This window comes from Crocuta crocuta, unplaced genomic scaffold (genome assembly GCF_008692635.1).
Source record: "Crocuta crocuta isolate KB4526 unplaced genomic scaffold, BGI_CrCroc_1.0 scaffold256, whole genome shotgun sequence".
NCBI classification, from domain to species: Eukaryota; Metazoa; Chordata; class Mammalia; order Carnivora; family Hyaenidae; genus Crocuta; species Crocuta crocuta.
The window spans coordinates 2,107,474-2,121,794 of record NW_027530999.1 but is presented as its reverse complement, the minus strand read 5'-3'; positions in this window follow the sequence as shown (position 1 = coordinate 2,121,794).

The following is a 14,321-nucleotide window of genomic DNA, read 5'->3' as shown; positions in this document are numbered from 1 at the left end:
ATATTAATAACACTGTAGAATGAAGGATCCCCTCTATTGGGCCATGTCCAGAAGGCATCTGAGTTCAGTTCTGGATATACTACTTCAGCAGGGGTCTCAGACTCAGACAACTCTAGGGGCCAAATTGAGTGAAGCCATCACTAAAGCAATAGGTGATAATAGGAACCTGGAGCTGGAGAATGCATATTGTGTGGAAAGGCAGTCCATTTTCTCTTGCTTTTTCTGTTTTACTTAAAAACAAACTACATAAAAAAGACATTGTACCAAGCGAAACACATCTGTAGGCCAGAGCCAGACAGCTGGCAATCTCTGAGTCATTAACAAATCAGAGGACATTCAGAGGAGAGTGGTCAGGATATAAAATAATTCAAAATCGTGTGGTATGTCAACAAGTGAGTGAGATGGAATTCCTTAATTTGAAAAAGAGTAGGCCCTGGGGAACCTGGTGATTTTCTTTAAAGTATGTGAAGGCTGTTTTACAGAGAAGGTATTAGAAACGTTTTATCTTTCCTAAGGGTTGAACCAGAAAAACAGGGGCAGCCATTAAGGATTAAGTAAGTTAATATTTATAAAGCACCCAGAACAGTGTCTGCGCAGAGGAAGCAAATGCAGAAGTGTCTATTATAAAATAAAGTGCACTTGATATTCAGAGCTGTCTGAAGCTTAACTGAGCTTAACTCAGGTCGGTGACTGGAAGGTGGGCGCCTTATGGGGATGATTGAGGGGCAGGGTGCTGACAGGCAGAAAATCCACTGAGACTTGAAGACCATCAGTATCCAGGTCTGGATGGTTCTCTAAGGGAAACTGTAAACTTGGATTCAGTTGCATGTGCATAAAGAAATTAAAAAATAAAAGACATTTCTCCTCTGCTGGATGGCCATGCATCACACCTCACTTCCCAGACAAATATGTAAGCATCAGCTGAGGTACAGGGGAGGTATATACAACCCTATAAAGTGAAGATCACAATAGAAATGTGGGGGCTCTGGAAAGAAACTGCCAGAATGCCCCTAGAGTCCGCCAACAAATAAGTGAATGGCTTAGACATAATGATAGCATCAAAACGTAGCATCTGCAAATCTCTCAAACCCTCCTTTATGACTTTTTGTCAAGCCAAACAAAGCCAAACACTTCCATGTTTGATCACTCAAAAATAGAAATCCAGGTCTCAAAACTCTAAGTCACACGGAAACAAAGAGGCACAGCCCAAGACTGAGGAGACATTTGCAAAATATTTTAAAATACCTAAATCCTGATTACAGTGGGCACCATGGGCAAAGAACGATAATGACCAGGATGAAGACAATAGTGACCAGGCCTCTTACTGAATTCTGAAACTCAGCCCTGATGTAGGTATGAAGACTAGCGTGTTGAGAACACTGGGTATAAGCCAGGTGGGAAAACTGGATTTATTTAATAGTTACTTCATTGTTGCTTTGTGCCAATGGAGCAACTGGAGAAAATAACAATTTATGAAGTATCCACTTTTGGTCAGTCACAGTGCTAGCCACTTTACCTGAGTTCTTTTACCTAATTCTCAGGTTAACCTTAAGAAAATGGTAGTTTAGTCCTCTTTTATACAAAAGAAAAACAGAGTTTGGTTTAATAAATTCATTCAACTCTTACATATACTTTTGAGGAATTATAAATCAATAAAAATTGTTTCAAGAGTAATTCAGCAGAATCGGTCAAAAATTTTAAGGAGCAAAATTACTACCTCAGCAATTCCATTTGTAGCCATTTATTCCTCTGAAATACTTTCACAAGTGTGGAAGGATATTATGTGCAATTGTCTTCATTGTAGTAGTATTAAGCATGTTGAAAATCTGAGAGCAACCTAAAGATTTTTCTAGTAAAGTGACTTAGGATACAACTGTATTCTAGAACACTTTGAATGCAATAAATACCATGATGTAGATGACATTAAACTCATTCAGAAGGAGATCTTAGAAATATCTTTAAGTGTAAAGATCAAGATACAAAATATATGTAGCAAAATGAACTTTTTATTAATAAAAAATATACATACACCTGTATGTACATAGCTGAAAGTCTGGAATCATATATACTGAGTGAAAATAGTTACATCTAGAGAATGAGAATGAGGAGCTAAGGTGGAAGGGATCACTTTCTACTTTCTGCTCTTCTATATTGTTTCAACTTTTTTATTTATAACCTTTTAATGTTTATTGTTGAGAGAGAGGGTATGTGATACAGGGAAGGGGCAGGAAGAGGGGGAGACACAAGATCTGAAGCAGGTTCTGTGCTGACAGCAGAGAGCCCAAAGTGGCGCTCAAGCTCATGAACTGTGAGATCACGACCTGAGCCGAGGTCAGAGGTTTAACCAACTGAGCTACCCAGGCACCCATACTGTTTCAACTATTTTAAACAAATATGTGCTGTTCCATTTTAAAGAAGAGGGAAAGTCATAAGGAGCCCAAAGTCACATAAGCAGCAGCTGGCAGTCAGAATTCATCACAGTGCTTCCTCCAAAATCTACTTCTAAGTTTATAATTTGGGAATTCTCCCTTCCTGAAATGAGTTTACTCTATCTAGGGTGGAAAATGATGCAAAGTAGAATTACCTAGGAGAAAAAGTGAAAACTTTCTAGGGAAAATCAATTCAAGCATGGATGGAGGCCATGTCAGCAACTATAAAATGCACTTCCCTGCCAAAGAATACACCCTTCCAGACATGGAGAGCTATACTAAACCATCTTGTGTCACATCAGCTTGTTTTCCTGAGAGTGCTGCTCTTTATAGCAGCTCCAATGATCTACTCAGTTACCCCAGCAGACATGGTCAGGGACACATAGCTCTCACGGATTACACCACTTCCACATCCTCTATCAATGCATTTATATCTCCAAATTTAAACCTGCAGCATCTCCTCTGGCTTTTCTCAGATAACAACGTGCTGAAAATCAGGATTCTAGTAAATCACATCTTTATAGCATAAATTCCATGGCAGGCAGAAGAAATGGATTTTTAGAAATACGTCAACATTTTGGGGGTGCCTAGGTGGCTCAGCCAGTTAAGCGTCCGACTTTGGCTCAGGTCATGATCTCGTGGTTTGTGGCTTTGAGCCCCGCGTCGGGCTCTGTGCTGATAGCTAGCTTGGAGCCTGGAGGCCGCTTCAGATTCTGTGTCTCCCTCTTTCTCTGACCCTCCCCTGCTTACGCTGTCTCTATCACTCTCTCTCAAAATTAAATGAAACATTTAAAAAATTTTTTTAAAAAAAGAAAGAAATACTTCAGCATTTAACCACTATGGATTGTAAGTACTAATGAGATACAGATTTCTAAAACAAGACAGTCAGGACAGAGTAAAACATGAATATAAACACTCAAAATATATCCAAAGTTCCAAGGATACTGAGAATGGACAAATAAAGTGGTAATGAGTGATCTCTTTAGAGCAGGGTGGACTCTTACTGACAGGGAAGTATCATGAGAATCACTCCATCATGAGCACCATTATTAGCTACTTGTAGATGTAGGTTCAAATATAAATGTAAGTCACATCTGGTAAGTTTAATTGTCACAGCATTCAAGCAGGCAGTATCTAGACACATCACACAAACATACACACATGCTTGTACACACATGCACACGCACATACCTACTTGGCAATTTTAGCTCAGAGAAAACCCAGAGACTAACATATAAGTCACTTTTTAAAAATGTATCCAGGAGCACCCAGGTTGCTCAGTTGACTAAGCCTCTGACTTCAGTTCACGTCCTGATCTCTCAGCTTGTGAGTTTGAGCCCCGCACCCGGTTCTGTGCTGACATCTCAGAGCCTGGAGCCTGCTTCAGATTCTGTGTCTTCTTCTCTCTCTGTCCCTCCCCCTCTCCTGCTCTGTCTCTCTGTCTCAGAAACAAACAAACATTAAAAAAAATTTTTTTAAATGTATCCAAACCCAAATGAAAACAAACAAGTTGGCCCAGCCGGCTAATACATCCTGTCTCCTTCCAGAAAAACACTGTCTCTCTGTTTCTATTTTGAACCCAATGTCAGAGAGGAGCAAAGTGTTGAATAATTAAGAAAAAAAAATCAGACAAACATCAAAATCCATGCCCTTGCCTTATAGTTAGATAAGAGTGTAACAATCAAGAAAACCTCATATGAATGTTTTTCAGGTGGGGATATTTCAGCAAAAATCATTTTATTAGAGATGCATTTCCAATGCAAACTGCAGATGTTGTGGAGCAGGCTTGTGCTTTACGATGTGTACTTATATTCTACAGATTAACCACCTAATGGCTCCACAGGAAAAATTACACCCAAACACACCGGTGTTTGTATGACTGAGAAGCATTCATTTAAAGATAAACTTTGTAGCTCTAGGTACTGAGGACGCATAACAACAAGTAATCACATGAATTAATAAGATTACTTCAAACCTTTCAGCATTAACAGAAGTAGTTAGGTCATTTCCCAACCAACACATTGTGACTATATCGAAAATATCCTTGGCATATAACCATTCTGGGTTTTCTCATTCCCATCTTTACCCTTGCCAATATTTGACCAGAAGTAGAAAGGTCAATGTAAATAATCAGAGCTTCTGAGTGTGCATTTTTGTGAATATATATGTTTAAGTAACTCACTTAAGCAAGGTATCATTTACCCATTAGTCAATATTATCTGTCTGAAATTTACCTAAGACCTAGAAAATAAGTGGGAAAATTCCTGAGCAACCAAAAGAAATGCCTAAAAGTGAGGATAAAGTAGACCATACATGTAATACATCTAGTGGCTTATAGAAGGTGTTTGATAAATGATCACCCTATTATCACCATTATCATCATTATTGCCTCCACATGGATACAGACGACCTGGGATCAGTTATCCTAGAAAATGATTTAAAGCAGCCAAGAAGCAATCCTGAAATGGAGGACACATTTTGCCTCTGCCAAGCCTACTTAAAATAGCAAAGAGTTAGAGTTAGCATTCTGACAATAAGAAAGAAAATTATAAACAGACATAACAAAAGAAAGAACAGCATGAGGCCAATTGCAGGAGGACACATAGCAAAGAGTATTTGAAGCCAGGGAGATCATCAGTTAATCTTTGCAAAGTATATCCTTTATGTTCTTAATGATAACACTGTCTTAATAGCAGCCATGGAGTCAGATCTGAGTTCAAATTCCAACTCTACCTCCTTGTGGTTTTGTGATCTTGGTTAAGCTACTTAATCATTCTGATCCTCAGTTTACTCCTCTTTTAAATAAGGAAAATATCTCTTCCATCACAGGAGTAATCCTAAACGAGATGTTAAATATAAATGGCTCACAAAGGGATCACCACATGGAATCCACTTATTAAAAAAATAATAGCTATATTGTTATTCTTTGCTTTAAAGAAACATGGAAATATATAGTTAACTTTTAAAGACCCCTTTCAAATAGTTTAATGTTTAATCAATTGTGCCACTTAAGGGAATTTAGATAATTTTCAATTATCTAAAAAGTGAACATATAGAAAGCCTATTCCTACATGATGCTGTCATGAATATGAAAACTTGGTTTATAATATAATATATAATAGACACATATGAAGGAGAAGATAAGTAATCAAAAGGCAGAAAGAGTAATGCCTTTTTTCCCCTTTATCTGGGTCAAAGTAAGTTTACAAATGTCTCAGACTTAAAAGGCTGGTGAGAAATTACTGAAACGTGACCAATCACTATACACCTGTAAGTGTAACTATGCTAGCTTGGAAGTATATTTCCACTGTTTCTTCCTTGACATTTCTCTGTTTATCCATTTGAAATCACAGACAAAATGTGAATCCCTCCAAATACACTCTTATAAATGCCAGTGAGAGTTGGAGCCCACAACTGCTGACAGAAGAATTCCTCTCTGAAAGAGTACAAAATCTTCTGATGACATTCATGCTATTACCATAGGCATGGTCAATCAGTTTAGCGGTAATAGTATTTCACAGCCCTTAAGAGAAATGGTAAAAAAGAGAAAACTATGGAATAACCAGTGCCTCTCCAGCTAGAAAGACACTCAAGAAATCCCTGTTGAACTAGTAAATATGTCTATCCTAACTGGAATGAACAGAAAAATCTTTAAGATGATAGATAGATAGATAGATAGATAGATAAAATTAGGACTTGATTCAAAAGAATGGAGTCTATTATTCAGAACTCTGGATATAAATGACAGAAACACAGTTCAAACACATCCAAGCACATATAAAATGTACTGGCTCAGATAAGTAAAAATGTCAGAAGTTGACTAAGTTTGGCATAGCTAGATTTACTGCTCAAAAATGTCCCCTATTCATTTCTCGGCTTCTTTTCTTTCAGACTGACTGTGGCTTCTGACTTAACATAGACTTTGCCCTAGGAAGATTTCAAACATCCAAATAATTACCCCAAAATAGATTCCAAGTGACTCTGCTTAGATTTGACTGGCCCTACACTGATCATGGCATTCNTAAAAGCCATCAGAAATGTATGATGAGAGAAAGGGGCAATTTCCAAATGAAAGATGAAAGAAAGATAAAATAATGGATGCCAACTACAGTTCCTTACTATAAATTACTTTAATATTCTCTCTTGGTTCCTTCTTTGAGCCTTGATAATATTATAATCAGTGGTAGGGCACCTGGGTGGCTCAGTCAGTTAAGCGTCTGATTCAGATCATGATCTTGCAGTCCATGAGTTTGAGCTCAGGCTTTGGGCTGACAGCACAGCCTTCAGCCTGCTTCAGATTCTGTGTCTCCCTCTCTCTCTGCCCCTCTCCACTCACACTCTGTCTAGTTCTCTCAAAAATAAACATTAAAAAAAATTTTTTAATATTATAGTCAGTGGTTTACATGACCCAGACCTTATCAGGATTTAAGCTTTCTCAGGGTAGAGGATATGTTTTCCTCAAAACCCGATGCATTGAACATTGTGAGTACTCATTAATTTAAAGGGATAACGTACACAAAATTGTATAATGTAAAGAATTATACAATTGTATATCTGTATACATTTAAACTTTAAACTGTAAAGAATTATATAAATTTAAGTATTGAGAGCAGGAGACTTGTCTTTGACCTGATAGAGTTAAAAACATCAGAAATTCTATCTTAAAATTCAGTGATTTTAGGAGATGATGTAGGACTGCTTCTAGCAATGGCTTCTGCACCTGTGCTTCCTTCAACTTGTATCTTTTTATTGCATGCCATTTTTCCTTATTCACACAATAAAGGGGCTGAAGATAAAATAAAATACCATGTTATTACCTGGAAGTATAACTCCTATAGTACCCATTGTAATATTGTTTCCCTTTCCTGACATTGAACAAGATGCCTGAAATGTAGCCATATCTGTTTTCCTTTTTGTTAGTTATCACATCCAGCCTGGTTTGCATTGGCTCTTTCTCCAGTAGATGATGTTTCCCTTAATACTCAGAGTGGAGTAGTTTGTGGCCACTCAATTTATTTTTAGCCCTTTACAAGTCATCACTATCTTGAAAGTTCAGTCTCACCAATTTTTTCTAAAATTACATTTCTAAGCTTCTCTCTCAAGGTCTTCTGGTTTTCATGTTTTTACGATTATGTTAGGAAGACAAATTATAACCCTCCAAGGGAAGACCATGATTTAATCACTATTTTTTAATCACAAAAAAATGTTCCTAAAAGTGCATTTGTATTTAGTCTTAGGAAAAAGTGAGTGGAAAAAAATGTGAAAACACTTCAGTAAAGATAAGACTAGGAAAGTCAAGTTTCATTAAAATGAACACTGCTGCAATAGAAGTTCACTATAATTAAAATATTTCCAAGCTCTCTCTGGACAGTGACCAATAGCAATGATGCCTTTTTGCTCTTACTAAAATAAAAGTTTCTTTTTTTAATAACTCAGAATAACAAAGGCTTTATCCCTCAGTTCCTAAGTGTCACTAGCTATTGTGGAGGAGAAAAAAAGCCTGAAAACTTGATTCTGGAGCAAAAAGTAAGGGAAAGAGGAGCAGAAAACACCAGCTAATACAGCAGAAACCTTTTCACAAAGAAATAACAGTCAAGAGAAATATAAAATGCATCAGTTTTCTTCTTTACAAAAATAGAAGGAAATAAGTAATAGAATCCATGGATTCTACCAAGAACAAAAGGAGCTTTGGCCAAAAAGGCATGCTGTCTTACATTCTAAATTACACAACAGTCTTGCTTTTATCACCTCATATAGTGTGACCATTCAACAAGGTTATGAAGTAGATGTATTATCACTTTGCAGATTAGGAAACTGAATTTCAGACTTAAGTGTTTTTCCCAAAAGAAAAAGACAGCCATCTTCTGATTTAAACATTTTGTACAGTTTCCTTAACACCAATTCTACCTCTGTTGCTTCAATAAATTAATCATGTATTTTTAAAATACTGAGGCCCTGTATGGCCTTTGAAAAACACCTCTAATTTATTATAGTTCCATTCTTTCTGCTTTTTAGTTGTCCCACATATAGACGTCTAGGTTATAGTTTTACTTATCACTTTTTCTATAGCTTCCCTTCCAGCTGGAACAATCTAAAATGTAGATGGCATCTAATAATTTATATGTTGAGGATTATATGAGATATAAATTATGGTTATGCAATAAAATAACCTAAATATTTTCTTAAGCATTTAGTAGTGACATATAAGAATTGGAAAAAGTGTGCTATGCAGTGAAATGTGTCATCATTGCCTACAATTAGAAGATATAGATCTAACACAACTTTATCATCAATTTGCAGCATGGATGAGAAATAAGGACAGAAGGAAAAATCTGTGTAAATAGGCAAGTATGAAAGGACTCATAAGTTTGCCACCTAATTATAAAAGAAAGAAAGATTGACCTAAAATACTCAATAGATATCTCCATTCAAGTTCACCTAACTAGTGAGAAAATGGCCTCAAAATAGAAGTTCCATTACTTCAACTATTTATGATATAGGCTATTCTGAACCCATACTAAATTCAGTACATTGGACAGCATCTTGGCTTTAAAAAAAAAAAAAAATAGAGAGCCATCTACTGGCCAGGACCTGAGCGATCTTGGTACAGTAGTAGATGGAATTTTAAGTCTTTAGATTCGAAGATGAAGAAGTGAAAGAAAATTCTTTGTGAGCCTTTCTCGTGGACAATTTTTTTCACCATAGTGGGGTCTCTCTGGATACACATTCCTGTTTCCTCAAACAGAATGCCCAGTTCCTGCAATCCTGAACAAAGTTAACTGGCAGAGCTCAACTGTGCTCTTTACTCAGACTCTAATCAGGTCTATATTACCCTGTCATAGTGATTACTTTGTGGATAAAGAGAGCATAAAAAATAGCCAAGCTGTTGAGTTTGCCAGAGTTGCAGATGCTTTGAAGTTCTGCTGGAAATGCTTTGAAGTTCCAATTCTAATGTTGCTAATCTATCTTGCCAAACCACCTCTAATAATATGTTAAATAAATATCTGGTAATTGAATATTTGTAAGTGACGTGAACTATGTGGATATGTGAACCTACACTTTCCCTATGGATATAATTTCATACCCTAATTGAGCCAGTTAAATGAACAAGTGATAGGATTCCACCCAAAATTCTCTTTCCTCTGTACTATCCTATTATTCCTTAAAATTTTTTAATTAAAAATAAACTGTATGTACTGACCCAACCACCCTTCCTTAGTGTATATCCCATGCAGGTAGTCTTAGAATATGTCCTATTTTCTTGGAGAAATAATCATTGTGTGACATTCATAATGGTAAAATTTCCAATCCAGGCACCATCATTCATAAAAATAAATTTTTACATTTGTATTACAGACTGAACAAGAGAACAGAGAGAGGTAAGCCTGGATATATATAGTATCTCGAGTAGATATCTGTAAGCATTTTGAAGAAAATTTCTCTAATAATGTTTTATGATCTCTTGCTATTGGTATTCCTTGGGATTCCTTGTTTTGAAAATATGCACAAATTAAACACTTTTGTAGTTACAATATCATCTCAACAGATTCTCACAGTGACCTTTTAAGGTACCCAAGGCAGGAATTTCTTACCGCATTTTAAGGATATGCAAATAGAGGATCAGAGAAGTCAATCAACTTTTCAAAGATCTCAGGCTCAGTTCCTCTGACCACTATTCCATCATGAACCTACAGACACACATATTGAAAACATCCTTTCTGGGGCGCCTGGGTGGCTTAGTCGGTTAAGCATCCGACTTTCGCTTAGGTCATGATCTCACGGTTCGTGGGTTCGAGCCCCGCGTCGGGCTCTGTGCTGACTGCCAGCTCAGAGCCTGGAGCCTGTTTCAGATTCTGTGTCTCCCTCTCTCTCTGACCCTCCCCTGCTCACGCTGTCTCTCTCTCTCTCTCTCTCTCTCTCCCTCCTAGAAATAAATAAAACATTAAAAAAAAACATCCTTTCTGTGAAGGTAGATAATCCATTTGCTTCTCCTTCCCCTTGTGTTCATGTCTTCTGCAAAGCACCTTTATTTTCCTCTGAAATAAAAAATAAAATAGGCAGGTAGGCATAATGTGCTTTCTGGAAGGGTATTTAACCATGTGCTTAAACTTGCTTTAGCCAATAATTTCTGAATCTTAAACTGCATGTGAATAATAATAGCAATTGATAGCAAAGTATTATCTCACTTGCAATTTCTGCTTTCAAACGTTCTGACACATATCAACTTGAGAAATCATTTCACGATCCCAGCCTTATTCCCCTCACCCCGATTATATTTCACGTAGTTAAACTCCAGCCTTGCTATTACATTCTTTTTTGTAAACTTACTTAATGTTTATTCATTTTTGAGAGTGAGATAGAGACAGAGCGTGGTGGGTAGGGGCAGAGAAAGAGGGAGACACAGAATCCAAAGCAGGCTCCAGGCTCTGAGCTGTCAGCACAGAGCCAGACATGGTGCTCAAACCCACAAACCACAAGATCATGATCTGGGCTAAAGTTAGATGCTTAACCAACTGAGCCACTCAGGCACCCTCTTTTACATCCATAACCCCTCTCTAGTATCACTCCCTACTACCCCCACAATAAAGGATAAATTCCTTAGAATGACTTTATAGATCCATTACCTAAGTTTGCTTTCTTTTTAATTTTTAATGTTAATTAATTTATTTTTTAATGTTTTATTTATGTCTGAGAGAGACAGAGTGAGTGGGGGAGAGTCAGAGAGAGCGGGAGATACAGAATCTGAAACAGGCTCCAGGCTCTGAGCTGGCAGTCAGCACAGAGCCCGACGCAGGGCTTGAACCCACAAACAAACGGTGAAATGATGACCTGAGCCGAAGTCAAGCGCTTAACCGACTGAGCCACCCAGGCACCCCCTAAGTTTCCTTTCCTATCCAAAGTTCTTACCCAACACTCTATCTCTTTCCATCTAAACTGAACAACTGTGCAGTTACCCAGTACAGCCTATATCATTATACATTACCATGCCTTTGCCTATAATCTTCCTTCTTTCTAAAAGGTCTTATATGCCTTTCCTATCTGAATAAAAACGATTTTTTCTTAAACTTAGTTCAAGCATGTGTCCATAAAACTCCTTGAGCGNAGAAAACTATTAGGTTCTTCTTTGGTACCTACCATATGATTTTATAGTCAGTTGTTTGTGTGTCTTCTTCCACCTCTATTCCTAGCACAGAACCTAGTAAGATACAGCAGGTGCTCAATAAATGTTTAGTCAATGATCAAAGAATGTGTACATATCCCGTTTAACAGAGTAGCTAGGGAAACAAATTCACTGATCTTTTTTTCCCCAAGGGCAGAACCATCCAAAAACCTTATCCTCTCTGATCTTTCCTATATCCTATTTTAACTAATATTCATGTAAAAGTACTAAGGATCTTAAACATAGGACCTCAGCAAATAAGAATATAGTTGTTTAGAACTTTATACCTACTGAGAACAGAAAGGGAGATTTATTCATTTTATGCAAAATTCTAGTGCTGTCATTACTGCCTTTGAGCAAAAATTGTAATCTTGTGCCTTTTTGTTGTTGGTTTGTTTTTATTCCCCCCTCTTCAGTTCTGAATATTTAAAAATAAAATAACAAGATGAAACCAAAGGGAAATCCTAGGATTTTTGAGACAAATGTGGATCCCATGGATGATAACCTTATTCATCCCAGACTCAGTCCTCAAAATAGTAATCTGAAATTACTTATGTAGTAGGAAAAGCAATCACCAACTCTGAAGGACCTCATGCATAGTCTGAGAAGTTTTAATTCTGAAGACTAAAAATCTAAACAAAGGCTTGGATTAACTAAAAGAAATGGGTTTGGGACTAAGTTTACTAATTTTATAATTGGATACCTATTTTAAATGTTCTTTTTGAGCATTTATTTAAAAATCCATACAGCAATTCTTATGGGATATTTTCCAGAAATTGTTGTGGACTCTATGGGTTATAAATGCAAATATAATCATAAATATAAATATTTGGAAAAATGTTTATAATAAATATATTTGAGAAAATAAATATTGAAAATAACTACTCTAAACTTTACAATTTAAGATCTGAATCATTAGAATAATTAAGTGCAATCAGAGTTCATGGAATGGATTTATATTCAGTCTTAAAACCAGTTCAATATGTGAACAAAGATTTTATTTAGCAACAACATTATATGAGGCAGGGTACTAAACACTGTGAGGGATGAAATAAACAGGACATAGTCTCTGTCATCTAGATGCTTAGTACCTAGTAGCAAAGGTAAGGCATTTACACAAATAAAGACTGTGATGCATGCTGAGAATGAGATCAATGTGGTAACAAAGTACCAAAGAGAGAAATTTCCCACTGAGAGGAAATCAAGAACCACTTCATGGAGAGGAGTTGCTGTCAGGAAAAATAGCAAAATATACATTAAAGCACTCCATAAACTGTAAAATCGTGTTCCGTCATTAGATGTTTTTTCCAGGAGTAGAACAGAACATGTTGCAGTCTAAATTAGACATCAAGAAGGATATTTGGATCAGGCACTTTTAGATGTAAAAACAGAGGTGTGCTAAGAGCACAGGAACCAAGGAAACATTATACCACAGACAAGGAGATGCCAGACAGAGCAGGTCCTCATGGAGGAAGAGCTGGAAGCAGAAGCTTATTTGGAAATCAAGAAAGCACTGAGGACCTGATCAGTAGGGCTTGTGCCTTTCACTCCTTGTCTCCACCAGTTTAATTTTGCCCTTTGCAGAGTTAAATTGTTATAGAACCATGTGAGCTTTCTTTTTCCCCTACATATCTTTTCTGAGCATTTCTCCTTCACCTTCTAACTTGTCTATGTGTGTGTACACACACACACACACACAAGACACGTGTGTGTGTATGTATGTATATCTTTTCCATACCCGGCCATATTAGATATTCCTGTGGAGCTTTAGGATTGCCCTCCACCCTTGAGTCAGGTGCGAACCATTGTCCAATCAGTTTTGATCAGGGGGAGAGGAATAGGATTCAAAGGTGACCATTTAGTTCTCTTTCATTCACACATTTATTCTTCAGTCTCCTCTTGTTTTATGTACTTGATACAATGTAAACAAGATTATTTGTTAAAGTCTCTGTCCTGATGATGCTTTCATTCTGGTTGGATAATAAAAGTAACAAAATAAAGTAACTTTCTGGTTGGATAGTAAAAGTAACAAAATAAACTAGCAAGATCAATTCAGCTCGTGATAAGTGCTATGGAATTATTAGAATGTATAATAAGAATGACCAGGAGTGGGAGGGGGGAAAGATGCTAATCTGGGCTGGGTGGTTCCAGAAGGAAGTGGTACCCTGTGAGTGGAGTACAGTCGGTCATGTGGTCAGTAGTGAGTTCTATCACAATACCGTAAGAAAAATACATCAGGACTGCTAAGTTAATTATAACAGTCCTCCTCCCAACCAAGTTCAAAATTAACTTATCAATTTTAAAATATATATACTAGCTACTATGAGCTATAAAGAATCAACTTACAAATATATAGAAGTACAAGTCCAAGATAATAAAGTGACCATCCAGTGATAGATTAGGTTAATCAGGTAGGACTCCTACTCCACAGGATTATTGATAGGGATGTAAAGGTAGTTTTAGATATAAGGGATCATGGTCTTGCTACTATCAAGTAGAGAGAAGGAAAGGACATTGAATCCTAAGCCAGGTAGATGCTGATCAGTCCTGCTTGTTGGAAATTGTGAGTAATCCAAAATGCTTACAATATACCCATTGAATACACATGCTAGTCAATGGAGAGAACATTACGAAGACAAAACTTCATTGAGAAGAAAACTTGATATGCATATGTTTATGTTATCCATTAGAAACATTATTTCAAATCAAAAGTCCCTTCACTTTACCATTTT